This window comes from Misgurnus anguillicaudatus, chromosome 10, assembly GCF_027580225.2.
Source record: "Misgurnus anguillicaudatus chromosome 10, ASM2758022v2, whole genome shotgun sequence".
NCBI lineage: Eukaryota > Metazoa > Chordata > Actinopteri > Cypriniformes > Cobitidae > Misgurnus > Misgurnus anguillicaudatus.
Window position 1 is genome coordinate 26,695,995 of NC_073346.2, and position 27,977 is coordinate 26,723,971.

Here is a 27,977-nt window from a genome sequence, read left to right on the forward strand (position 1 = left end):
CTGTTAGACCATAAACAATACCTGCAAAATTATAAAGGATGGACTTCATAGAACAAGGATGATATTAGCCCGTTTTTAGGACAGGGAAAACAGCTGGATAGAGATAAACTGTGTGACGTAAATTGTGTGAAAAATACTGCGTTTTTTTACAGGCGAAACATAAGCACATATTGCGTACCATAAACACAATCTTGGCTTCAAAAACTCAGGAAAAATGGGACCTTTAATTTGTAGTTGAATTTGTAGTACCTTTATAGGTAAAGATGAGTTTATATGATTGTTCAGTCAGTTCACTTGATTATACAGTAAGGACACTAAATATTTTAATAGTGGATGTGCTGAAAAGTTAGACGGTATGCTTTTTAAGCTTCGAGGCTGTTTAAGTATTCAGAGCAGAGTCTATTGATGAGCTATCTCACAGCACCCAGCTACCTCAGACTGCTGACATAGCGCTTCCTCTTTATCAGCTCTTTCGTTCTCCGAGTGTCTCTCCTGAGCATAAAGATCTGCCTCCTCTCGTCTATAGTGTGCGTGAGAGGAGGAAAATGAACAAGTGTGCGTTTGATCTGGAGAGAAAGTCAGTATCATAGGAAAGGTATCAACATGATATCTAGGAAAAATATGAAGAGTTAACCTACTCATTAGTTTTTGTGTCTATCAATGTCATATTATAAATAAATAACCAATGAAAAGAGATTTTTTTGCTTTTTAGGGACAGCTGTGCTTGGTTATAAATTAAGAGTGAGGAAGGCACAAATTAAAGTTAGAAATAAAGCAAACAAATGGTTGAATGATTTGGAATGCTTCAATAAATCAAATCTTGACACATCGACACAACTTCAACAGAGGTGTGATTTTTAATTTTAGATGGCGTGTTTATGCAAATTATAATTTTTTTATTGAAATTTTAAACCAGACCAACGTTGAGCTGTTGGGATGAAGGCATAGATTGACATGTGTTCAGTGTGTTTGATGATTTGTCCATCACCATCCTGTGAGTGTGTGCACGTGCACACACTGCACCCCCAAAACACCCCAACCCACAATACTGCATACTGGTGCACTGAGAAGGCTTTCCAAAGAAAAATGTCATCCATTGAAAGGTCCGATGAACCTCATCTTGCATGCATACCTAAATTCACACCCCTTAAACCCACAACATACCACCTCAGAGCAACAACCCCACTGTGAGTTGCAGAAAATCACCCCTGATTAATTGCACTAATTTGCTGCTTGTAATTTGCCCCCAAGCATTACTGGATCTCCTAACTCTTAAAACATTACAGGGATCAGCTCATTTTACACCACTGTAATATCTTCAGTTGCTGTTTTTCTTGTGGTACCAAAGTAATGTACTGTATTCTTAGGGCTGGGCAGTATATCAAGTTTTGGTAATATATCAGTATTTTTCAGCGTGATAAGGGATGAGACAATATTCCATTTATATCAGTATGGTCTGATATGTCCCTCTTTCTTTGCCACAAAAGATCTGGTAGAAATGTACAACACTGTTAGCTCGCATGCTGTGTATCTGTATATTTTTAAACAGGGAGGAAAACCATCTCTTTGAATTTTATTGTCATCATATACTATTTTAATAAAAGTGATTTTGAGTCTTTGGCCCTATTTTAACGATCTAAGCGCATTGTTTAAGCGCACGGTCTAAACGGGCATGTCCAAACCCACTTTTGCTAATTTAAGGACGGGAAAAATAGTTTATGCGCCCAGCACACAGCCTTAAAGGGTTGTTCCTATTTTCGTAATGAGTAATGGGTGTGTCTCGGGCGTAATGTGCAATAAACCAATGAGAGTCTCAGCTCTCATCCCCTTTAAAAGCCAGTTGCGCTGACGCCATTCATAATCCCTATTTAGAAAGCGGAATTTGTAAACTGAAAAACTAAGCGGATGAAGAAGACCACCAGTTTAAGAATAATGTTAAAAAATTTATTTGTATTGAAATTATTATTTTTTGGATTAAAACATTTAAAAGTTCTTTGCTTTCAGTCATGGAAGTAAAAATAGCAGGCTTTTAATTGCTGTAAATGTATTGATATCCTACATAATCATTGTAATATCATAAAATAATTTGCAAATATGCAAGAAAAGGTTTGTAAAATACTTTATTTGTAACAAACAAGAGATAAAGAATTTAAAAACGTGCAGAGAGCTGTTTCAGCACTCGGACAGCGCCATGTTTTTTTTTTTTTTAAAAAGCATTACTTAAGATTCTCATTTCACCATATCCACAGGTACAAAGTCATCATATACAATAAATCCGTGGGGGAGCATTTAAAAAACATTTTAAAACAGATGGATTTGTTTAAAGCAAAGCATTTATTTACTTATCAGGCTACAGGTAAAGCAGCTCTTTACGCCTTCTAACGTCTCATAATCGGTCCTCATTTATGTCCAAGAAACTCAATTAAAAATCTTTTACGTTTGAATGCTTTAAATTTTTCATATTTGAAAGCTTTTTTGTGCTGCCGCGCATCCATGTGCGTGATAAGCAAACCCACTTTGTCATCCCGTTTATAGGCTCATATTTCTAATGCGCTCATTAAATAACAAAAACACTGTTGCGCCATAGACTTTAGACCAGGTTTTAGTTGGTCAATGGCGTAGTATATTTAGACTACGTTCACACTGACATTAAAATCCGATTTTCTGCTGATATGTGACCCATGTCTGTCTCTTTGTATGACCGTGTGAACAGCACAAACCACATGGAATCTGATCTTTTCGATTCTGATTTGAGACACTTCCATATGTGGTTCTAAATCAGATACAGGTCGGATGTTTTGCAATGTGACCTCAGTCTGAACAGTCATTTTGGAATTCATGCGACTTTTACGTCATTCTAGATTGATGTGCGTCACAATTGCAGAAATATGCACCAACGTTCAAAACAAAACATTCAAGACATTAAATATTAAGCTTCTGTTGCACATCGCCTTATACATGAAAGCCCCTAACACGCAAATAAATGTGTTTGACTTTCCTGAAGCGTTGTCCAGATGACGGACCTGCACGTGACTCGTTAGCAGACTGCCATGGCTCGTTTCGTTCGCTCCCACGGAACTGAGATAAAACGCATCGACTGGCTGGTCTGCGCAGCTCTGTATGTAGTCCACAACACCTGCTCAGTAGTCTGCACGTTCATTTCCATAATTACGCGCGCTGCGCATGACGTAGAATTGTTCTTTTGCGCATGCGATGCAGTTCAGGACACGAACAGTTCACACAGCTGTCTGATTTTAGCCATATAATGTGAACAAAAAATCAGATCTGAGCAAAAATGTTCAAAGTGTTAACGAAGTCTTAGTTGCCAACAATGCGCCTGAACACACCTCGTTTTCAGACCAGAACGCCCATGGGTGCAAAATTGGGCGGCAATGCATTTGCTATTTAAACAACGTGGCGCTAAAGGTGAAAATGATAATTGCGCTGGGTGAAACTAGCAAAAGACACTTTTTACTGTGCACAGTTCATCAGTGGATGTTATCAGGGTAATAATAATGTTTGTCTTTCATTTACATCTATAAGGAAAATAATGTTAGCCAAAGAAACCATTAATTTAAAGACTTCTGCTATAGGTAATATACATTGAATGGGTTTAAGCAATAGTAGTGCAACCAAGAATTTGATCGTGAGTAGATTTAGATTTTGATAATCTTTTTGATAATACTTAATATATGTAATTGGAAATAAAGGTGTGTTTGTCAGGTTGTTTGTTCAGTGTAGAGCTTGTAAGATTAATGATCTTTGCTTTGCCATAAAATAGTTTGTTAGACCATAACATTTAAAAATTGTTAATCAATGGAAACACTACAAAGACCCAAATTGCTTCCTAATTTTTCAAAACGTATGCAATGACAAATGGTTCTTTGCTCAAAATAAGTCATTTAAAAATGGATTAAAGAGCCTTTAATTTTTAGGAGTGAGTTGGAAGCATTGAATTTGTGACTTTGCAACGACCTCGTACTGTTCTGTTTACTGGAGATCTGTAGATGTAATGCGGCACAGCACACAGTTCTTCCTTATTGAAGCTCTGCAGCTGTGATCCTAATTCTGAGTGGAGATCCCTCTGTTGAGAGAGTGGGGTTTGTTTGTTTGTATATACAATTCATTTAATTGTGTTTTTGTATACAGTCAGTCAATATTGTAATAGGGTTAGGGAGCACTTTTTCTTGGCTGTCGCTGTGTAGGGGGCAAACACAATTAGTCTGTTACCTGGCTAGCAGCCAAAGCCCTGCACTGGGAGAATTAGACTTCCTCAAAATGTGGCAATATTTCTCTCTAGGTGATGGTAGTACGTGATGCATTTGGATGTTTGTTGGTGACTAGTTACTGTATGAGCTGGTGCAATTAGTATCCAGGATGCAGTAGTTCATTTTTGAAATATTTTTGTCACATCACGTCATCATCCAGCCGGTGTAATTTAGTGAGTGATGTCTAGTTACTGTAATAAATAGGGAAAAACACGCATATGACAACTCGTCACAAGACTTTAGAACCAATGAGATTCAATGTTACTGATGTGCTGCCATTTTTGAACTTGATGTAACAAGTTCGCAAATGTATCGTTTCAATCCAGAGTACATATGAATAAAAAGCCACTAAATGGATCTGGGGAACTACTGACTTCCATAGTAGGAAAAATAATACTATGGAAGTGAATGGTGCCCTAGATCTATTTGGTTATTAAAATTTTCTAAATATCTTTATTTCAGGGTGCCCACGGGTCCTTGAAATCCTTGAAAGTTTGTGAATCTGAGGAAAACAATTCATGGGAAGTTTTGAAAATATACATACATAGATACAGGTAATTGAAAGTGCTTGAATCTATTTTTTGCAAGAAGTTTTCTGGAAAAAATCCATATTGTTCCCTAGTGTAGGGCAATATAAAAAATTCTAGACTTTTTAACGCTTTAAATGCTTATATTTTCTGTAAGCGAATGTTGATTCATACCAAAATGATTTTTTGCATAGTTGTACTTGACAAATGAAAAAGTCTCGGGTTATGTATGTAACTGTTGTTCCCTGAGAAGGGAACGAGGCGCTGCGTCTCCCTTGTCTTACTGTCAATATTTGGCAATATTTCAGATAGCGATATACTTCCTGGCTCCCGCATCACCCTGTGTTTGTCGTTAAGCCTCACCATTGGTTGAATTTGAAATACACATTCAGACGCACTTACCCCTGGAGTCGTCCCCAAAGTGTCACCGCAGTGACGCAGCGTGAGTTCCCTCGAAAGGGCACTGTAGCAATGTATCTTTAAAGGTAACACAATGTAACCTTGCTCTTACTTGAAATGTGTCACCACATTTAGTCCTTGATTTTAAGGGAATTGGACCTGGAAAGTCCTTGAAAGGTGTGGGAATTAGAGGTCTTCATGTGTCCACTTAGATCCGAAAACCAGAGGTCCAAATTTGTTGCGAGACCAGCGGGGTTTCTTTCTGTCTAACTGCTGCGTGCAGGGCTGCAGACTGCACACACGTCGGTGACGTTTTACATTCGGGTCCAGTTGGGTTCAAAAAACACTGATTCGGGTCGGACTCGGGTCTAATTTTCTCGGGTTTGTCTCGGGTCGGGTCTTTCTATAAAAAAATATTTATGCACGTCGGGTTCGGGTATAAAGTGATTCGGGTCATTTTGGGTCGGGTACATTTCTTTGGACCCCAGAAGACCTCTAGTGGGAACCCTGTTATTTGTGTTCAGCAGAACAAAGTCATTTATACAGGTTTGGAACAACTTATGTGTAAGTAAATAATAATTAAAGGTGAAACTATCCCTTTAAAATATTTTTTTTTGTGTGTAACTGAAGAAAGGAACTAATTAATATACATATTACAATGTAAATTATGAAATAATTTTCATATTCAGGTAAACTATATCTTTAATTTTTACCTTATTTTATATAAATAAATGTAAAGTCAAAATAGAGTGGTCTGTCATGCAGCTAACATGCTGGAGTGCATACAATATGAGTTTCAAAAACCAATAAAACCTCTTTAATCCTCTAAAAATGGCAATGCAGTAAGTAACTTAAGTTACAGATTGTACTTCCCCTGCAAGTTTTAAGGGTCAAAGGCCATTTTGCATAACACGACTAAATGGCTGCGAAAACCATTCTTTGCATAGGATAAATGCCAAGTTTCTGTGCATTATTCCGACAGAAGGTTTGCTAATGATGTGTCAATAGCATAGACCTTGTTGTTGTAAACTTGGCGTCTGAGTAGCTTATTCGCAGAGATGTAAAAACGCCTCCACAGTGAAGTTTTGCTCGTTTAGCTTCTCAGCCACATTAGCAGTAAGCTTGGCTGAGGGTGAGCTATTGTACGAGTGGAGCCCTGGCGTATGTTTTGCTACAGCTTTGAACCCGCCTCCATGTGTTAGCGTAAACAGCCATTATCAGAACAAGCGCGTGAGAACTGCAGCGACACTGTGTGGGAATGCTGTCGGTCAGGTGTAGGCATGAAGCCATGTTAAGTTGACCTGCGGCGGCCTCCCCCGAGCTCTTTCCCAATCAACCACAGTGCTAATTACCGCAGTAATTATGTAATTACCATGCCTCTGAAACACATCCAACACAAGCTGAGAAAGTCAAAGGTAACATGGAGGCTAGAAACATACTAACACATACACGCATTCTCGTATCCTCTCTGGTTTCCACTGAGAAGGCCTAAAAAGTATTTTTTTTTATTTTAATTTCCATCCGTCGCTAGTCCGCATTGCAGTAGAGTTACATTCTTGTTAAAAGGAGTTCAAAAACAGCTCATATGTTGTTTTTTAATGTGACGTCTCAGGTGGATGCAGTGGGTCTCTGACGTGTGGTGTCTTTCTTACCTGCATCACACCCCCTGCAGGCACATCCGAACCTCTCAATGACCTTTTTCTTAAAAACACAGAGACCCCCTACCAGTCTCTCACTTAGATACAGGTCAACTCTAGAGCAGGACACACACACACACACACACACACACACACACACACACACACGCATGTTTGTTTTCTTATCATTTTGAGCGCTTTCTAATGACTTCTGTTGTTTTTAAACTGAGCTAATGTTATTTTTCATCCCCTAAACATAATCCTCACAAGCACACCCTTCGCAGTTATTTTCATTTGTAAGTATTTTTTTATATGGATACCTCTAGGGGTGGGCGATATGACCAAAATTTTATTTCACAATAGGATTCATTTTATATGATGATAACGATATGTATCACATTAGAGTTTTTATCTTTTAATAAGGTTTTTATGTTTAAATATTTAAAGGAAAACACCACCGTTTTTCAATATTTTACTATGTTGTTACCTCAACTTAGACGAATTAATACATACCTATCTTTATTCAATGCGTGCACTTTTAATCTTTGTACAGCGTGTCGTGAATGTGTTAGCATTTAGCCTAGCCCCATTCATTTCAACACAAGTAAGTAAGGTGGCACAATTAATAAAACTTTTGTTTGGAGCCATAGGAATGAATGGGGCTAGGCTAAATGATAACACATTTAAGAAGCACTGTACAAAGATTAAAAGTGCACGCATTGAAAAAAGATAGGTATATATTAATTCATCTAAGTTGAGGTAAAACATAGTAAAATATAAAAAAATGGTGGTGTTTTCCTTTAATGTCATAGAATTTTCAAAATTCTCACAAAAAACCTGTATGGATAAAAAAGAAGATAAAAGCAAACAAAATTCAAGCTCATTGAAGATAAACAGTCAGTAATGAAAGAATAATAATAAATATTAACATATATATTATATTTAAAGGTAGAAAAGTGATTTAGTCAAGAGCAGTGAGAGATTTTCACAAAAACATGAGTGACAAACACGAGCAAAATTAGGTAACTTCCCCTTTAAGACCAAAGTCCTGATCCAATTTACTCATCATTTTCTCTTTACTTTCTCTTAAAGAGCACCCATTTCATTGCTAAAAACAACATTATTTTGTGTATTTAGTGTAATACAATGTGTTTGTGTGGTTTATGGTTAAAAAACCCATTATTTTCCACATACCGTACATTTTTGTAGCTCCAGATTTCACTCTCTTCCTGAAACGCACGCATTTGAAAAGTACTGTGTACCTGATTGGCTTGCTAATTTGTTCATTGTAATTGGCCGGAATACCTTGCTCCTTACCATGTTTGAATGATTCGGTTGCTAACAGGAGTTAACTTACAGGCTGTGAGTCCGAAGCAGGAGGAATTATGATAATGTCGGTCTTGTCTACATCACCAATCCCAGGAAGTAAACTGTTGCCTACAATCTGTGTGTTTGTTGTAGTCCAAGGAAAGAGATTTACAGTGGAGACGATTTCTCGCGTCTTTGTTTACTTTGGCGTAGGCCTATGTACCTTTTGCATATTGTTAACATGTATTAATACATACTTACACACCAAAGGAAATTTAAAAACGTGAATCGGACAATATGTGCTCTTTAAGATCTAAATGGTCGTGTTTATGAGGATACTTGCAAAGATGGGAATTTTGACGCATATAATGTATTTAAGGCAAATAAAACAGCAAAAATGCTCACGAGCTTAATGAGCAGCGGATGCGCGACTGGTGCGCCCCTCCCACACAAAACAGCGTGCGCATACAGCACTGTTGTTTGTGTTTCAATGGCTTGAAATCACTTGTTTTAAAACTTGTGGTGTTTAAATATGTGTACAAACGTTACGTTTTCGTGACCACGTGCAACGTGACATGGGCATAACTCGGTAGAGACAATAGTCCAAAATCTCTACCGGTTTACAAATTTCTACTGGTTTATCATATCTACAGGTTTATCGCCCACCCCTAGATACTTCTCTTACAAAATCACATTGATTACCATCAGAAGGCATTTATTTATCCCACTGGAGCTGTTTGTATTACTTTTGTGAAGAATAGAAGCACATTCTTTCCCCTTAAAGGGACAGTTCACCCAAAAATTAATATTCTGTCATTATTTACTCAACATCATGTTGTTACAAACCTGTATAAATTTCTTTGTTCTGATGAACATGAAGGAAGATATTTTGCGAAATGTTTGTAACCAAACCGTTCGTGGACCCCATTTACTTCCATAGTATTATTTTTTCCTACTATGGAAGTAGATGGGGTCCGCGAACCGTTTGGTTACAAACATTTCTCAAAATACCTCCCCCTGTGTTCATCAAAACAAAGAAATGTATACAGGTTTGTAACAACATGAGAGTAAGCAAACGACGACAGAACCTCCATTGTTGGGTGAACTATCCCTTTAAAGTAAGTGGACTCCATTTTTAATCACCTTAAAAGCTTGGAAGAGCTAGGACAAATATTTGAAAATGTGTTTGTTTAAAAGATGATGGACTTATGTATCTCGGATGACTTGTGGGTAAGTTAATCATGGGCTAATTTTCATTTTTGGATGAACTATCGCTTTAATATTATAATAAATACGTTTATTTTTGTACTTTTGTTTTGTAATTTAATTGAATTTGCAATGCCATACATTACATAATTTTCCACAATGGTAATATTGCTGGTTCTCTCATTCATCCCTTTTACGATCATTGACTATATTTTTGGTTGTTTTTATTTTTTCTATCATTCTTTTTTTAGTCTTTTTGGGATCCCAGGCACATCCGCAATCCGGAGGCCCTATAAGGAGCTTTCACGCTTTTTGGTTTGCTTTAGATGTTTAATACCCCTCTCTTTTGTGTCAGGGAGCTAGAGAGGCGTTAAGAGGCGCTGATAAACCCACTTAGATCCCTTCCTGGCCCGTCACCCTGGCCTGCCAGGATGCTTTAGCGGGGAGCTGATCTGTGACGGCCTGCCACTCAAACTGAGCACTTCTGAAAGCTAGCACAATAGAGCGCGCACCGCAACACAGAGCGCGGGGAACCCGCCAAAAGGAGGAGGGTGCACCAGAGGGCACGTTGGATCTCCATCCATTCTTTTTATTTTCCTTCTCGTTCGTTCGTTCATACGTTCGTCTGTAACACTAAGGGGGTGAGAATATCTTTGACCTATGCTTCTCGTTTCTTCTATTCCTTACTTTCACTGGCCTTTGACCCTTCTGTCCTTTCCTACATTCTCTCGCTCTTTCCCTCCCTCTCTCTCCCTCTGGTGGGTGACAGTGGGCTAGTGAAGAGTGAGGACAGAAAGGGTGATATGGATCAACGGTCTGTCCAGATGAAGGGACGCACGCTGCTCGGCAGATAATGGGGAGAAAGAGAGCGAGTGCGTGAGCGAGTTGAGAAAGAGTGACAGGCTGGCTGAGATTGACAGGAAGGGCCATGGCACGGTTGCTGTGATCCCAGGAGGCTGTTGGGGGTAGCAGAGCCCGAAATGTCACCAGCGATATCTGCTTCTCTCGCGGTGTCTGTCGAAGTCCTATCAGAGCACTGCAGCTGGCTGTCCTCGCCCTCTCTGTCTATCTGAAAGTGTCTTTCTTTTTCTGGCTGTCTCACTGCTGCCCCTTTGCCACATTTCCTCCCCTGTTGCTGTCTCTTCGTCTGCTCATTCAGAAGTCCTTTATGTCTTTCAGTCACCTTTCTTGTCCACGTTTTCATCTCCCTTAGAAGCACATACAGCCACTTTAAATGCTATATAGCACCTATGTCGAACTATAAGTGGTGCAATAGCAGGACTATAGCACCACTTACGGTTCTATTGTACATACTGTAACACTATAAGGTGATATATAGCACTTAACTCTAAAAAGTTGCCAGTCAGCACCAGCATTTTTTATGATCTTCACAAAAGTTTAATGCCTTTAGAAAATGCTCTTCTTTAAATATATAAACATACAATATATCAAATGAAAGAACAGACCCTCTGTTTAAAAAAAAAATTCATCCTACCTTCATTGGTTCATTCTTCAAAAAATACCCAAAAAGCTAAGATAATTGCCTTTTTGTGAAGGACTTTTGATAGAGATCAGATTCAGAGTGATTATCAAAACATAGGCGTTTTCTCTTAAAGGGACACTCACCTTTTTTGAAAATATGCTAATTTTCCAGCTCCCCTAGAGTTAAATATCAGATTTTTTCCGTTTTGGAATCCATTTAGTCAATATCCGGGTCTGGCGGTACCACTTTTAGCATAGCTTAGCATAATCCATTGAATCTGATTAGACCATTAGCATAGCGGTCAAAAATAACCAAAGAGTTTCAATATTTTCCCTATTTAAAGGACAAGTTCGGTATTTTACACTTAAAGCCCTGTTTTCAGATTGTTTATGATGAAATAGAACGGTTTTGACTGAAATTTTGACATATGATGCTGGCCCGAGAATTTTCAGATGTTTCTTGTATCACCTCCCACCTCTATAATGGCTTTATAGGTGCACAGGAACAATCCTTCCTAAAATGCATTAAACTTTCATTTACAAAGACGTGAAACTCACTGAGTGGTCAGGGATGTTCACTGATATCCTCACACAAAAATCGCTGCAAGAGACGCATTCTAACAGGTTTTATCGTAGTTTTTGTCCAACTCCATTGACTTGTATTAGATGTGCTGTGAGGTACGGTATTATTCCGCGCCGGGAACCTTGTTTGTATTCTTGCAATTGGCAAAGGTGGATTATCGCCGCTGTAGTGTCTATTATACAAGCTCTCAACGGAATAATATACGGATATGAGGCGTTTGTAAAAATACATCCACAAGTTTACAACAAATGCTAAAACACCTGTTAGAAACCAAAAAGCGATTTTTGTGTGAGCATATCAGTGAACATGCACTGACCCCTCAGTGAGTTTCACGTCTTTGTAAACAAAAGTTTGGTGCATTTTGGGAACGATTGTTCCAGTGCACCTATACACCCATTGTAGAGGTGGGAGGTGAAACAACAGGCACCCGAAAATTCTCGGGGCACCCGCATGTGTCGGAATTTCGGTCGGGGCCGTTCTGTTTCATCGTAGGCAGTCTGAAAGGAGGGCTTTACGTGTAAAATACCGAACTTGTCCTTTAAAACTTGACTCTTCTGTAGTGACATCATGTACTAAGACTGACAGAAAATTACAAGTTGCGATTTTCTAGGCCGATATGGCTAGAAACTATACTCTTATTGTAAGATATTATGCAGTGCCCAAAAATTTTCCCCTGCTATTGAAAGTTGCAAAGGGGACTATTTTTCGGGTACTGCATAATATCATTGCGCCTGCTGCAGCCACGACAGCAAAGTCCTTGATTATTACGCCAGAATGAGAGTATAGTACCCTGCCATATCTGCTTAGAATATTGCAACTTTTAATTTTCTGCCGTCTTAGTACACGATGTAACTGCAGAAGAGTCATGTTTTATTCATTTTTATATACATATTTGCATATATGCCCCATATGAAGCAGTCATATATTTGATGGGGTCCTTAGAGCCCCTCATTCACACAACACACCCAACAACAAACTGCAGACCCTTTGTTGTTATGCCTTGAAATTTGTTAACGTGTGGTTACAGTATTTTATTCCCATCTGTAAATGTGTGCCTTAACCGCTCTTGCATGACCGTGTGTGTGAGCGTGTCTGTCACCTCTTAATGATGTATGTCTGGCCAGTGGAGAGGTCACTGTCATAGACAGCATGGTCAATTGCCCTTGTTCCACAGGCAGTGTGCTGAACAGTCTCCCTGTAGACTCTGTCATTAAACGGCGCTGCGGCCCGGGCCAGACAGAGACGTATTAGCTCTCTATCATTCTTATTGATCACACTGTGTGTGTGTGTGTGTGTGTGTGTGTGTGTGTGTGTGTGTGTGTGTGTGTGTGTGTGTGCGCCAGCCAGTGTCCGACGAAGGCTGTGGACTCAAGACACAAGCTTCTGTCTAATCAAATGCCTATTAGTCTGCGTGCATGTGGGTGCTTCTTTTTATAGCTAGGCAGACGTGAGATCATAATATCTTGCTTGCGCTATACGATCATCCATTTACATTTATGCATCTTGCATAGACTTACAGTGCATTGTGGTGTTATTTTTAATATATTTTTCTGTACATGTGTTGCTTTGGAATCAAACCCCTTCGATCTTTGCGTTGCTAGTGGTTGAGATACACGAATGTCATTGTAAATCTGTTTTACATTCTGAAGAGGATCTTTTACTGTGGGTTGTGATAGATGTGAGTGAGTACCGCCTTGTCCTCTGCTGTTTGCCCTAAATTGTGTTTATTGCTAGAGTTCTGCTAATGGGTTGCTGTGGGATCTTAGCCAAATGTCTATGGTGTTGCAAGCATAACAGACCAAACCAATGGCCCTTCACGTGAATTATCATGTCCTAATTAAAAAAATAAACAAGCTTTCGCGTGCCTTTCACATGTTTTATGTCAAACCCAAGAGTTGTTGAACTGCTAGTAGTCTAGTGCTTTTGTTTTAGTTGAAAAATCTGAAACTATGTGTATGTTGTGTTAGGCAGCACAACAAAGCACTTGACATAATCTGCTGTTATTATTGTCATTTGTCATTTTAAAATATATAGTATGCCTCTGCCAGTTACAAGCAATATAATAGATTTCCTGTAATGTGTACAGACAAAGAGAAATGCACACACAGAGGAGCATGCTTCAACATTTTAACACATGAACTTGGAGCATAGCTTTGTACCAAGCCCTATTGAACTGCATTGGTGTCTGATGCCTGCAAATTTAACCCTATAAGAGCCTGATTTGAAATTATGCAAACAGTGGTCTTTAAATAAAACCCAAATAAGCATTAACTCTTAATTGGTTTCCATAGTTGGTTCAATGGAAATGAACTTCTTGTATACACTATAGAAATGCCGGGTAGTCCATAGTTAGGTCAAATATGGGCAAAACTGTTGGTTTAAAGGGACACTCCACTTTTTTTGAAAATATGCTAATTTTTCAGCCCCTCTAGATTAAAACATTAGATTTTTACCTTTTTGGAATCCATTCAGCTGATCTCCGGGTCTGGCGGTACCACTTTTGGCCTGGCTTGGCATGATCCATTGAGTCTGATTGGACTATTGGCATCGCGCAAAAAAAATAACCAAAGAGTTTTGATGTTTTTTCTATTTAAAACTTGACTCTTTTACATTGTGTACTAAGGCCGACGGAAAATTAAAGGTTGCGATTTTCTAGGCAGATATGGCTAGGAACTCTACTCTCATTCTGGCGTAATAATCAAGGACTTTGCAGATGTAACATGGCTGCAGCAGGTGTAGTGATATTACGCAGCGCCTGAATATAGTCCCCTGCTATTGAAAGTAACCAAGGGGACTATTTTCGGGCATTGCATAATATCACTATGCCTGCTGCAGCCATGCCACGTCAGCAAAGTCCTTGATTATTACGCCAGAATGAGAGTATAGTTCCTAGCCATATCTGCCTAGAAAATCACAACTTTTAATTTTCCATCGGTCTTAGTACACAATGTAACTACAGAAGAATCAAGTTTTAAAAAGGAAAAATATAGAAACTCTTTGATTATTTTTTTGCGCGATGCTAATGGTCTAATCAGATTCAATGGATTATGCTAAGCTATGCTAAAAGTGGTACCGCCAGACCCAGAGATCAGCTGAATGAATTTCAAAACAGTAAAAATCAAATGTTTAACCCTAAAGGAGCTGGAAAATGAGCATATTTTCAAAAAAGTGTAGTGTCCCTTTAAGTTACTGTAACATAAAAATGTCCATATAATAACCCATCATTTAAAAACGTGGTCAGTATGCCAATGCTTATTGAATAATGGCCTACAATATCTAAATATTACTTTGTAATTTTACATCATATGATTTAGTTTACATTTAATCATTTTTATAAATGCACAATATGTAAGATTTATGCATTAAAATATAAAAAAGTAAAATTTTATTTCTTAATGCCATCCATGAACCTGATTTTTGACTCCTGTAAGAAAGATTCATATCGAAAGTGAAGGTGAAACATACAATTCCCTTAAATCGTGCTCTTTTACAGGGTCATCAAGCTGCAGCCATTGTTCTTGTTTAGCATCCTCTTGTGATGAAAATTACATTTTGCACAATTTTATATTGTTATTTTATCTTTCATCTTATTTTAAGTTTTAATAGAAAATTTGATTGACTGATTTTCAATGTAGTATCAGACATATGGATACCCCTTGCCTTTGTTCTTCCAAAATCTGGAGCACACCTGTGATGCCTTAAAATGCTGTTTAGGTAGGTAGCTCATTAGGACTTGAAATGGAGCAAAGTTTTTTTTTACAAACATGAAAATGGTAATTTCTCTTTCTCTCTCTCTCACACGCACACGCACACACACACACACACACACACACACACACACACACACACACACACACACACACACACACACACACACACATATACACACTCTCTCGCTCCTTCGGCTGATGTTAATTGAGTCTAATTGAAAAGAAAACAAAGGAGGGAGGCTTTTGTAGTCGGGCAGATCAGGTTCTTTGATTGGGTCATGGTGTAGATCCTGTGTCAGCTGGAGAGGACACGAAACAAAAGAGTCGTGGCCTGGTCATCCACAGGGTCATTAAAATCCACCTTCACCAAGTCTGGGTACTTACCACATCAAAGCTCAGCGCTACCCTCAATCACTGTATACGTGTGTGTGTGTGTGTGTGTGTGTGTGTGTGTAGGTGTATGTGTGTGTTTGTTTGAGGAGCAGGAGGATTTATTTCAAGCCACACAGGCAGTTGCTTATTCTGGTCAGGATACATACAGGTGTAAAACATCTTAAATGAAGTGTGCTGATTAGTGTTTGCTGCTAATGCCCTTATGAGTGAAATTATGCAGATCAGTTTTTCCCTGTTACACAGGGAAAACCTTGTGGTTTTCTTGAAAACCTTGTGATGATGTTTCTAATTTCTTTCAATTATGCCCATATACAATATAAGATAATACATTAATATTATCTATTTAGTTTCAGCAACCGATGTCCATTGGATATGCCCATTAAAATCTAAAACTTAGAAAATTAACGTACTTTTTTGATACTTTACACTTTTTGATTGCATTTCTTGTGAGAAACTAGTACGGAAGTTTTCAAATATGGGATTAGTTATCAAAAGGCGCTCTCTGTTTATATTTCAAACACATTTCTGTTACGCTGTCTATGAAGGCTGTCCGAATGCGTTTCTCTGGAAACAAGTCAGCTGCCTAAGCTAGGACCCTAGCTAGGACTCAGCCTTAATATCAGCACTATCCTTTGAGTTGTAGAAACTATAGCAAAATAAGTGGACACACGTCCAAGTGCCGGTTATACAACATCTCACACGCAGCTGCTATGCCTTGCAGTTAATTCATTATGATGGCACAAAATAATGTGATCAAACGTACAGGTAAAAATCATTAATTTATTTCCTCATCCATGAACATGATCAGCGAATATGTCTCTGGATGGTGAAAACAACATCTCTCATCGTTCCACTCTCCTTTATAACGTCATTAGGCTTTGCCTTTGTTATTGCGTTATTGTTAAATAGCAATCTCTAGTGGTGAAAACCTACATATTGTGACTTTAAGTAAAATGAGTTTTATTATTATACTGACAAAATTTCTGCCCAATTCCTACATTCCTAAATTATGTTTTGATTTGGATTTATTTGCAGAAAACTAACAGCAGGTCTTAAAGGGACAGTTTGCCCAAAAATTTAAATTCTGTCATCATTTTCTCAACTTCCATAGTAGGAAAATCAAATACAATGGAATTCAATTGGTACCGTCAACTAGTGTTGTAGTCAAGACCACCTAACCGAGACCAAGTCATGACCAAGACCAAGACAGGCCGAGACCGAGACAAGACCAAGACTTTAAAGGGTCGAGACCAAGTCAAGACCAAGACAGGCCGATACTAAGTCAAGACCAAGACCAGTGCAAGTCACTGCATTAAAACACTTATGATAAAATGTGGAATATTCATATGATTGGCACTTCTTGGCTGTGTGTGTGTGTGTGTGTGTGTGTGTGTGTTAGGGTTGTGACAATTAATCGGGCAAATGCGCGTTTTCTCAATAAATGAATTTGAATGAATTACGGTGGAATGCAGCCACATGCCAAAGCCAGGGGGTGCTCTCGCTTAGAATCACAATTTGTGCCACAGAAGAAGTAGCATACCAAACACTATTCCAGGAAATGTCTAAAGGAATATTTATATCGCTGTTCTTCAGATTGTTTCAGGTATTTTCATGATAATAAAGAAAATTTAAATGATTGTGTTTGACGAGTGTTGCTTTTTTAAATGCACGTTATAAACGACTCAAACTTGTAGTGATTTTAGATTGATAAGGACTTCCTACTGATCACGGAGCTGTAGTACATGCACAAGCTGTGCATGAAACACTGAATCGGAGCCTTACGTTTCACGAATCGATTTAAGACAGGTCTTTTTAATGGGAGCGCGATGCATCGATGCACATCCCTAGTGTGTGTGTGTGTGTGTGTGTGTGTGTGTGTGTGTGTGTGTGTGTGTGTGTGTGTGTGTGCGCGGGCACGCGTGCGTGCGTGTGTATGCCATCAGTAAAGTTGATAAAATAATCAAAGGTATTGCAGATATGTGGGAATTGATTTTTGTCTATAAGCAAATAAAAGTAAACAAACACTAAAGAGCTGAAATCAACTTAACCATTTATTCTGAACTGTCTTTCCATGGCTTGCCATCAACTAGTAATAAAATTAGAAAAAATGCTATTGGGAGAAACTTAAACAATGCTTAAACAATGCCAACATCATATGCCAAACCTGAATAAACTGCATAAATTAATGATAAAAAATAAATTTGTGATGTGCCATCAGTTGTGGTCTTGACCGGTCTTGAAATAAAATTCAGAGTCCTCTTTGTCTGAGACCGAGTACAAATGCGGTCGATTCCGAGACGAGACCAAGACCTTTAAAAAGTGGTCTTGAGACCGGTCTCAAGGCTGAGACCGGTCTCGAGAACTACAACACTACCGTCAACTTTGTGCTTACCATCATTTATCAAAATATATTTTTTTATCATTTATCACAATACTTCTGAAATATTTGTTTTCCTACTATGGAAGTCAATGTTTACAGCAGCTGTGTGCTTACCATCATTTATCAAAATATCTTTTTTTGTGTCCATCAAAATAAAAAACTCATTCATGTTAGAACAACATGAGTGTGAGTAAATTATAGAATTTTCATTTTTGGGTGAACTATCCCTTTAAAGCTGTAAATAAACCTTTTTTCTGTGAAAAGTGACGTGCAAATGTAGTATTATTATTCAATGATATGTGCATTCTAGGACTGAGTTGGTACTGTGTTATGCATTCAGAGAAGACAGACCTGTTACAAATGGCAAAAACTCAGCCTCACCATTATACCAACTGGAACTGTACTTATAACTTGTTCATTTACTGGTACATACATACTTCATGTATGAGTGCATACTGATTTTCCACCATCAGGCGGTTTTATAGAGACTATAGCTTTAGAGTCTGTGAGTAAACTTTGTGTTTATTTCCAGATATTTTGCATAGAATTTTTAACAATGTTAAGCTTCGGGTAAGCACCTGTGCGAGAATCAGCTTGTTTGTTTTGAAGTGTGTGTGTTGTGTTGTCTGTGTGTGTCAGAGCGTGTGATTACTCACGCAGCGCTGCAGTCTCTGTGCAGACGGAGAACGTGCCCATATCACCCAGCAGTACCTGTCTGACTTCTGCTGCTGCCAGTGCGGTTCTGTGTGTGTGTGTGTAAGAGAGAGAGAGAGAGGCAGAATAAAAGATAGGTGTGTGGAGAGGTGACTCTCTTGATGAGGTGATACCTTGTCCATATGCACCAACACAAACTGAGGTAATGGTATGGTAATGGAATGCAAATGATATGCAAATCTAGCAGCAGTATTCCATATCGCCGGTGTGAGAAGATTTCAGTAAGGCCCTTCACCAGTGGGTGGAAAGAAGAGACCTCCTGATCTCACTGTACACACACTCGTTCACACAGACACGAAATCCACACACGCACACGCGCTCATCTTCTCTGAATGAATCTCAGAGTGAAGGTTTGGAATAGGGCAGAGTAACCAGCTAGACTTCAACGACCCTCTATGAGGTCAAACACACACACACACCCCAGTATATTTTTTCTATTATAGTCAAAATTACTCTTATGGTTTTAATTCCATCAAGCTTTCACTCATTTAAATCGCATACATTTTTTGGATTTACTCATTTTATCCAAAGCGATTTGGAGTGTGTTGTTTTATTATTTTATTTTATTTTATGATGTGTATTCTTTTGTGCTGCTAACACAATACTCTACCAAGTGAGCTACTGGAACATCTAAATAAAAATAATAAAAAAAAATATAGAATTAAAAAACTGCACATTTATTCATACAAACAGTGGTTCGTTTTTGAGATTTCAACATACATGTGACAGATGCACGCCAAATGCTCTCTTATTCTTTATAACACCTGCTTTAGTCTCTGCTTTCTGTGTCACTCCCTATACTCAATTGAGCTTTCTTTCACGCACACACACAATTTTGCAACACTCACAAGCAGACAGATTAGCGGTGTGATGGGGAGACTGTGAGAAGGAGGATGATGAACTGATTTAGAGCTGTCTGTTTTTATCTATTGCATTATTAGAAGTTGTGCTGCACTCTCTCAGGTGGCTTCTGTCTGCAGCCTTTCACAAGTGATGATGCTTGACTCATTACTGACTGCCAAATGCTATTGACAAACGACAGAAATACAAAGAAATGCTCTGTGGATCCTTTCAGGGCCTGACTAATAGGAGTACTGTGTTACATTGCGATGCTGAAAGGGTAACCGTTACTTTTCCTCTCCTGGTGTTTTCTTCTTTTGGTCTTTATTTATTTTTCTTCTAGAAATTAAACTCACGTTGTTTCAAACCTGTATGCTTTTTTGTGTCGTTTTTGTTGAAATACAAAAGTAGACATTTAGCAGTTGTTTTATTTTATTAGCGTTATTATGGGTTGTTGGGGACGTTTTCAGTCACTTTGGGGTTTTTTAGTTCTAATTTGGCCACAACTTTCTTTGTGTTTTATCAAATTAAATGTTTTTGGTGACAAATCTTATTTTGACGCATATTTTGAGAAACGGCTTTGAATTTTTTTTAAACTTAACAATACAACGTGGGCAAATTCACTGCACTTTCGGGTTGCCGGCTGCTCATTGGCTGCAGCATCTTTGTTTTTTATAGGCTGTAGGCGCGCATTAAGATATGCATTGATAAAGCACGGGAGTGCTGGCCGCAGTTAAAACCTCCGCTGGCGTCGAGCCTCCAAAACCTCGGTAGGCTATAGCTCAAGTGTGAATTTAAAGTTGTATTGTTTCTATTAATTTATCTAATTCGTCTATACGCACAAAGACAATATGAGCTTTTTGTCCTCTTTTTGTTTTATAGAGTTAGAGTAGGTTAAGAGAGTGAAAGTTACAACAGCCGCGAGGACAGTTGAAAGTGCAGGCAGTGACAGTCAGTCGCGTGAAGGAGTCTGATTGGTCGAGGGCGAGGCACTGTGTTAAAACTTCTTCTATAAGTATTATAATAATGTATTTGCATATGTACTTATATTAATAAAAATATGATTGGTTCAGTAACTTCAGTTTGAAATTCATTGTCTTTTATAAGTACATTTGTTATTTTTGACGAGGCATTTGTTCAAGAGATCAGTTTAGCAACTAGTTAGACCATTAAAAAAACGAAACCGGAAGTAAGGTTTGGATCCAGACGTGTATCACGTGTGTCCGATGAAACCGTCTATAGCCTACGTATTATATAAATTTATTTATATGCATATGTACTTATTAATATGATTGGTTCAGTTTGAAATTATTAATATGATTGGTTCAGTCTTTTATTATTAAATAAAATAAATAAATTAAGCTATTATTGGATGATGCGCAAACCATTAGTTTAGTTAACACTTTAGTTTGTGTTTATTAACCCTTTAGTTTCACTTCATCACGCAGCTATTCCCATTAGAGGTATTTGTTAAAAACATTTAATTCATTCATAATATAGTATGTGTTCATTTTCTGTCGTAGTTTCTTCAAAATTAAGTTTTGAGTGTTTTAAATAAAAATATTTTAATTTTCATCATGACGCATACGCTCCGCCCCTTTGATCTGTCCCGCCCACTCGCCCAACCCTACCACCTTAACTAACAAATTTTCTACAGGAAACCCTGAAATGTGTTTTCTATACCACGAAAGTGACGAGATGAAAACCATTATTTTCTGTTAAAAACTTTCACATCTTTAGGTTATAATAACATTAAATATTCAAATCCATAATTTGTAAATCTATTGAATTAATATATAAATCTGCATTCATCTTTGCCATGTGATATTCATTTAGTTGCTAGTGGTATACACTGATATAAAAACAGCCGCCATTTTTCCTTCACCCGAGTGCCTCTCACATAAATTATTAGATTTTGATGGCTTACGTTTCTTCCCCGCCACAGAAAACAACCACAGGTTTATCAATGCCATCAAATTATTATTTTGTTTTTGTTTGTTTGTTGATCACAAAGTAGATGAGGAAAACTAGGATTCCATGTGTATTCAAAGCTGTGATTTGTTAAGCAGATTTATTGCATTCTGCAAAGAAGGAGGACTGGCGTTTATTGCGTTTTGGAAAAAGGGAGAAAAGATGACAGAATAACAATGCAGATATTGGATTTTGCATAAAATGAAGAATTCACTTTTTAATACTGACCAATACAATACTGATTTTTTTTAATGGCGTTTATCGCGTTTTGGAACCAAATTCTTCATTTCTGTCCCGAATGCACTTCGCCAAGTTTCGGAAAGTTTTTTCGAACATGAAAAAATGTATACATAACAATTATGCTTTATTTCTTTTATGGGCAGTTTCAGTGCTGAAAATACAGTGGAAGTCCTTATATGGGCACTTCAAACCAACCAAGAGCTGACACGAAATCAAAGAAGTGTTTTTGTTTGTGAGGGAAATTCATGCTTGTTCGGCTTCCCAATGAACCCCGCATTACCGAAACAATGGATATAGTTTGTTTATCTAGGGTAGCAGCAGAATCATGTGTGTGTTTGTTTAAAGCTGGATTTTTTTAAATTGGGCAATCCCAACCGGGTCATGGGTCGCAGGCAGTAAGTAAAACTGCACCAAATGTCTGCATTTTGTTGGCGATTGTCACGTAAGTGCATAAAATGTAAATGACATGAACATATATGGAATCATAAGTTGTCCAGAGATAGTGGGATAATGTTTGGTGTGTGTTGCTCGCCCACTGTACGTCTCCAGGGGCTCACGTTGCAGAACAGATCTGTCTTTTATAAATCTGATAAAACTAAAGACTCTTCTGAGATATGAAGGATGCAATACTACCCACTACTAGTTACAACTGTGTGTTATGTGACCTTTAAAAAAGAACAATATGGCTCGTAATCACAGGGGAACCACTTTAAGTGCTATATAGCACCTATGTAGAATCATACAGTAAGTAGTGCTATAGCATGTCTATAGCACCATATGGTTCTGCACAGGTGCTACAGTATATGGCAATTAAAGTGGTTCCCCTATGATTACCATCCAGTGAACCACTTTTAGTGCTATTTAGCACCTTTTGTAGAGTGCATAAAGCATGTGGCTCTTTTGGTGAACATTGCAGTGGAGCTTCATACAGTATATTTCAATATCCCCAGAAAAGGCAGAGTTTCAGTATATCAGCTGGTCTGTGGGGTGTTACCTCTGCGGTGAGTTTGAATTCTGAGCTCAGCTTTAAGAGGAGAAGCTGAAATGTGTGAGAACAGTATGATCGGACTAAATGTGTGTAAGAGAGAGAGCGAAAAGAGAAAGATCCTGCTGGCCTGCAGCTAGTTCATCTCTCAAAGCTGATGTTCTGCAGAAATGTATTTCTGATTGACAGTTCACTCTTATATCCGCACACTTACACAAAAGCACATGCAAAAATTCCTATTGGCACAGTGGGAGCTTTCCTCCTGCAAGTGGAATGGACAGGCTTTGAAATTGTCGATGGGGTGTAGATCATGTGCTTGTAATGGTGTCAGTTTTTTTAAATGTCTCTTTAAAGAAACAATGTTTTACACTGCGTGGGACGTGTTCATATTAGTAAAAAGTCTTCTACTCACTTTTTAGTGTCAGTATAATAAAATCTTGCACAGTTAACAGTTTTGTATTTGTATAAAATTTTTAACAGTACATTGTTTTTTCAGGAAATGACCTTGAGCCATTACTTTGCTTGTCTGAACAGCTTAAAGGATTAGTCAATTTTCTTAAAAAAAAAAAATTCAGTTAATTTACTCACAATCATGTCATCCAAAATGTTGATGTCTTTCTTTGTTCAGTCGAGAAGAAATTATGCTTTTTGAGGAAAACATTCCAGGATTTTTCTCATTTTAATGGACTTTAATGGACCCCAACACTTAACACTTAACTCCTCACTTAACAGTTTTTTTCAACTGAGTTTCAAAGGACTCTAAAGATCCCCAACAAGGCATAAGGGATTTTTGACAAGAAACATTGAAAATATGCACTTTTAAACCACAACTTCTCTTCTTCCTCCGGCTGTGTGACGAGTCAGCGCGACCTCACGTAATTGCGTAGTGACGTAGAAAGGTCACATGTTACATACATGAAACACACATTTCGGACCATTTTAAACAATAAACTGACACAAAGACATTAAAGGCGGAGTCCACGATGTTTGAAAAACGCTTTGGAAAAGGAGACGGGCAGACTACCAAAACACACTTATAGCCAATTAGCAGTAAGGAGTTGCCGGGTTGCGTATGTGTGGGGCGGGTCTATCAACAGAAGGTCCAGATTCTATTGGGATAGGGGCGTGTTTGTTTAGGTGATTTCAAATATCAACATTGGCTTTCAAACATTGTGGACTCAGCCTTTAATTAGTATCATTCCACATACAACAACGTCGGAACGGTCCTCTTTCTTCACACTTGTAAACACTGTGACCTCTTGACGTGATGACGTTTTGCGTAATGTCACGCTGGCGCATCACAGGACCGGAGATAGACGAGAAGTTGTGGTTTAAAAGTGCATATTTTTTATTATTCGTGTCAAAAACGACACTCATTTCGCTAGATAAGACACTTATGCCTCGTTTGAAATCGTTTAGAGTCCTTTGAAACTCTGTTGAAAAAAACTAAGTGTTGAGTTAAGTGTTACTTGTTGGTGTCCATTAAAGTCCATTAAAATGAGAAAATCCTGGAATTTTTTCCTTAAAAAACATAATTTCTTCTCGACTGAACAAAGAAAGACATCAACATTTTGAATGACATGGTCGTGAGAAAATTATCAGGATTTTTTTTAAGAAATTGGATATATCCTTTAACACAATAACATTGGGCAATACTACATTAGAGCCCTGCAAGCCCGTCGGGGCCCGACAGGCTAAGCCCATTTGGGCCGGGCTCGGGCCGTTCTTTTTTTTTACAGACCGGGCTCGGGTCGGGCTCGGGCTTATTTTAACGTCTCTCCTCATTGTGTGTGTGTTTGCGTGTGTAGCAGAGACAGCGCGCATCTGAGGCTTACATTAATGGGTTTATCCTTTAAACGTTACTTTTGCTACTGTTTACTCCTTTCATTTACACACCACCGTTTTCGACCCTCATAAACGGATTCGTTCGCAAAAGCTGCAGACCTTGTTTTAGTTTGAGAACTCAAGACGTTGCGCTGCTGTGTAAATGAACGTAGATGGAGTCTTATGTAAACGAACAGCTCATGTTAATGTGACAGGCGCTGTCAGTGACAGCGCATCATTTTCAAAGTAAAAATTATTTTTAATCAGGTAAATGGAGGTTTGCAACGGAGGTTTTGCCAAAAATAGTAAACATCTATACCAACCAGCTATTATAAACGCTTTTAACATGTATCCTTATAGATAATGTCTGTTTTATATTTATGTTTGAGTATTGTTAGGTTTGAATATTGTTGTAATGTTGTTGTTGTTTTGTTTAAATTTATTTAGCTTATTACGAAAGATAGACCATAATTTTAAACGCCATACGCGTTGTAAAGATTAATTTGAAGGGAGAATTGTAATGGTTGAGACATTATTTTCGAGTTTAATTTAAGTTTTTCTTGCTACTTTAAAATGTATTTCGTTTCATATATTTTGTCTCTTAATTTTAATCGATGTTTTGTTGATAAGTTTTGTGAATATAAATGAATAAACACAAAAAATCAACGTCATATTAATATTTAATGCTCGTTTAGCCGATTGCGCTTTTTGCTATAGCGGAGGACGTGCACGGACCTCGCACACTTTTAAAAATTAACATACTCATACTAATTTTTATTTATTAATTGCACACTAAACAGCGAGAGGTAGGGAAGATAAGTTATTCAGTGTTTTTCTGAAGAATACAGTCAGTTCGTACAAAAATGTTCAAATGGACTATAAGATCATAAATATGAACTGTGAACAATGAACTATTAACTCCCTACATTAAAGCAATAAGCATTTCTAATCTGTAGGCTAAAGCTATACTTCACCTCTTATTACGCATCTGAGAGAGAGAGAGAGAGAGAGCGCGCATCAAAGAGCGCGCGCGTCAGAGAGAGCTTAAAAGTGATTGATATTGGTCTCGGGTCAGGTCGGGTTCGGGCTGAAAAAATTGCAGGCATTGTCGGGCTAGGGTCGGGTAGGGCTTGAACACTTTGGGCCAGGGCCGGGTTAGGGCTGGAATTTTTGGCCCATGCAGGGCTCTATACTACATGTTTATCTAAACAATGGTAGACTAGGCTAATGTTTGAGCAACCTGTTTAGAAATCATTCTAATAAATCATTATTTTGCCATTTTAAAAAAAGCATACAGCAACTCACCTACTCAGTTTTTGGGTTACTTCATTTGTTTCGGAGTGCTTATACTATAGCTTTCATGTGAATTTGCACATTTGTGGGGTGCATATACGTTGTGTGCGTCTATATGTGTGAGAGAGCGCCTGTGCAAAGATGGGGGGTGCTCTCAGCTCTTGCCTCCCCCAGTGTGAGACCCCTCAGTGGGTGGGTGAGGCTGCGGATTCCCCTGGGTCAGTCCCGCTGCTGGACGCTGGATCCATTCATCTGCCAGAAATCTTTTCTTCTCTACTACAAAGCAACACTGCTCCCCTGACAGTAGCTCCCCTGCCGCGCCGTATTTATCTATTGTGTTTAGTTAGACTCATCTGTGCTCGCTCTCTCTTTCTCATTCTCTCTCTCTCCTTCCACTTCATCTGATCAACAGCAGCGCACAAAAACAAAACTAAATCTCCAAACACACGTGTTAAATATCAGATTGGCTGGGTGCATATTGAAGGCTGGCATTTAGAGCAAGGTCCCTTTTGTTCCTCTTTGTTGTGGAGCTATTGTATTAGTTCTGAGAATAGGTGCAGACTAATGTCTCTCTCTTTCTGTCGGCCTCCACATGGGGTTTATTTTGGAGCTCTGTACAGGAGTGAAGATAGACAGTCCCCCTCCCTTTAATATGCAGCTCTGTTTATTAACTAACTCGTATACAGATTTTACTTTTTTATTTTGGCCAAAACTCTTTTTTTCTTACTCTGCAATTACTCTTCATTTTCTAATGAATTTTGTGAAGCAATCGGGGAGACATCAACCAGGATGCAGTACGAGTGAAAGTTAAGGAATGTTTGCTGCCATGTGTTGCTTGGTGAAAGATTCTAACTCTTAAGTGCTAGAGATGTTGTGAGAAAAAAAGGTGAAAAATAAGGTGTTTTAAAAAGATGCCGCTGTTAACACAAGCACACAGGAGACAGAGAGAGGAAGGGGAGGTAATTTAAGAAAGTTTGAGAATGATAAATGGGTGATGGTGCTGCAGGAGTATGTTCGGTTATGCAGAAATGAATAAAAATTGTGTAGTGTATCAATAGATGAATCGGTTACCAGTTCAGGTTATACAGTAGAAAAAAGTCTATGTTTGTTTTGAAACACCATCTTACATTTTTCGCAATGAAACAAAAGTAGCGATCATCTTATATGAAGAGGGGAGGAGATTTGCGTTTTTGATTAAAGGGGTGGTTCAATGGTATGTCATGCATTCTGACTTATTAACACAGTTATAGAGTTGTTTCCTCATGCTAAACGTAGGCAAAGTGTTAAAAAAGCAGCTGGGCGTGTTACAGAGCTGTGCCGAATGCTCTTCGCCAGGGTTCGTACAAGTTTCGGAAAGTTTTTTTTGATTACGAGTCCAGCTGACGTTTCAGGGGTTTCTATACGTATCACTTCTTTTTATGGGCACTTCTCTCAGAAAACCCATCCTACACGTCAATCAGCGGGAGACGCTACTTACAAACATCACATCACGCGACAGCTTTGTTTAATTTCACAACTCAACAATGGCCCTAAAGAAGAAGTGTGTTTTTGGATGTAAGGAGAAGAAAGCCAGCCTTATGGAAACAATTGATATAGTTTGTTTATCCGGGGTAGCAGTGGAGTTTTGCATGTGTGTTTGATGCGCTGGATTTTATTGAAAAGTCCCAACCGGGTCATGAGTTGCATGCGGAAATAGGGGCGTGCATATTTTATAAATGACACAAACATGTAGTGAATCATAAGTTAAACAGTGTTGTATAGTGTTGCATGACTCATACTTGCTCCTCCCGCGGTAGTAACTCCTCCTTCTTCATTTTTTCGTACGTTATCGGAAAGAATCGGTAAAGCTAATCTTTCTTTTATTAGTCTGATTAAACTAAAGACTCTTCGGAGATGTTAAACTATAGAGACCACTATTTCGTGATTGCAAACCGAGATGACGTTTTTTTGTGGGCGGAGCCAAAATGGTTGCAAAAAGTGATATCTCCGCAGTAGTGGTGAGAAGTGTTTTAGCATTAAACCGTGATTGTTATGGATCCGGTGTTCTGTCGAAGTCTGATTCCCCTATGTTTCCCTTTAGTGCAATGTTTCTTATAGCATTTTAATAACGTTTCGTTTATTTTTTAAGATAAATAAAAGGTTTAAATGGCTTGGCTACTGATACGCATGTATGTAATGTATATGTGTTGTTCTTTTTTGCTAAATCAATTATTTTTA

The 27,977-nt window shown here is 38.3% G+C and overlaps 1 long non-coding RNA gene across 6 annotated transcripts in view; it reads left to right on the plus strand.

The window, feature by feature from the left end:
* LOC141367274 (uncharacterized) overlaps positions 1-27,977 on the plus strand; it is a 100,993-nt gene that overhangs the window by 21,629 nt on the left and 51,387 nt on the right. The gene's annotated exons all lie outside the window — the stretch shown is intronic.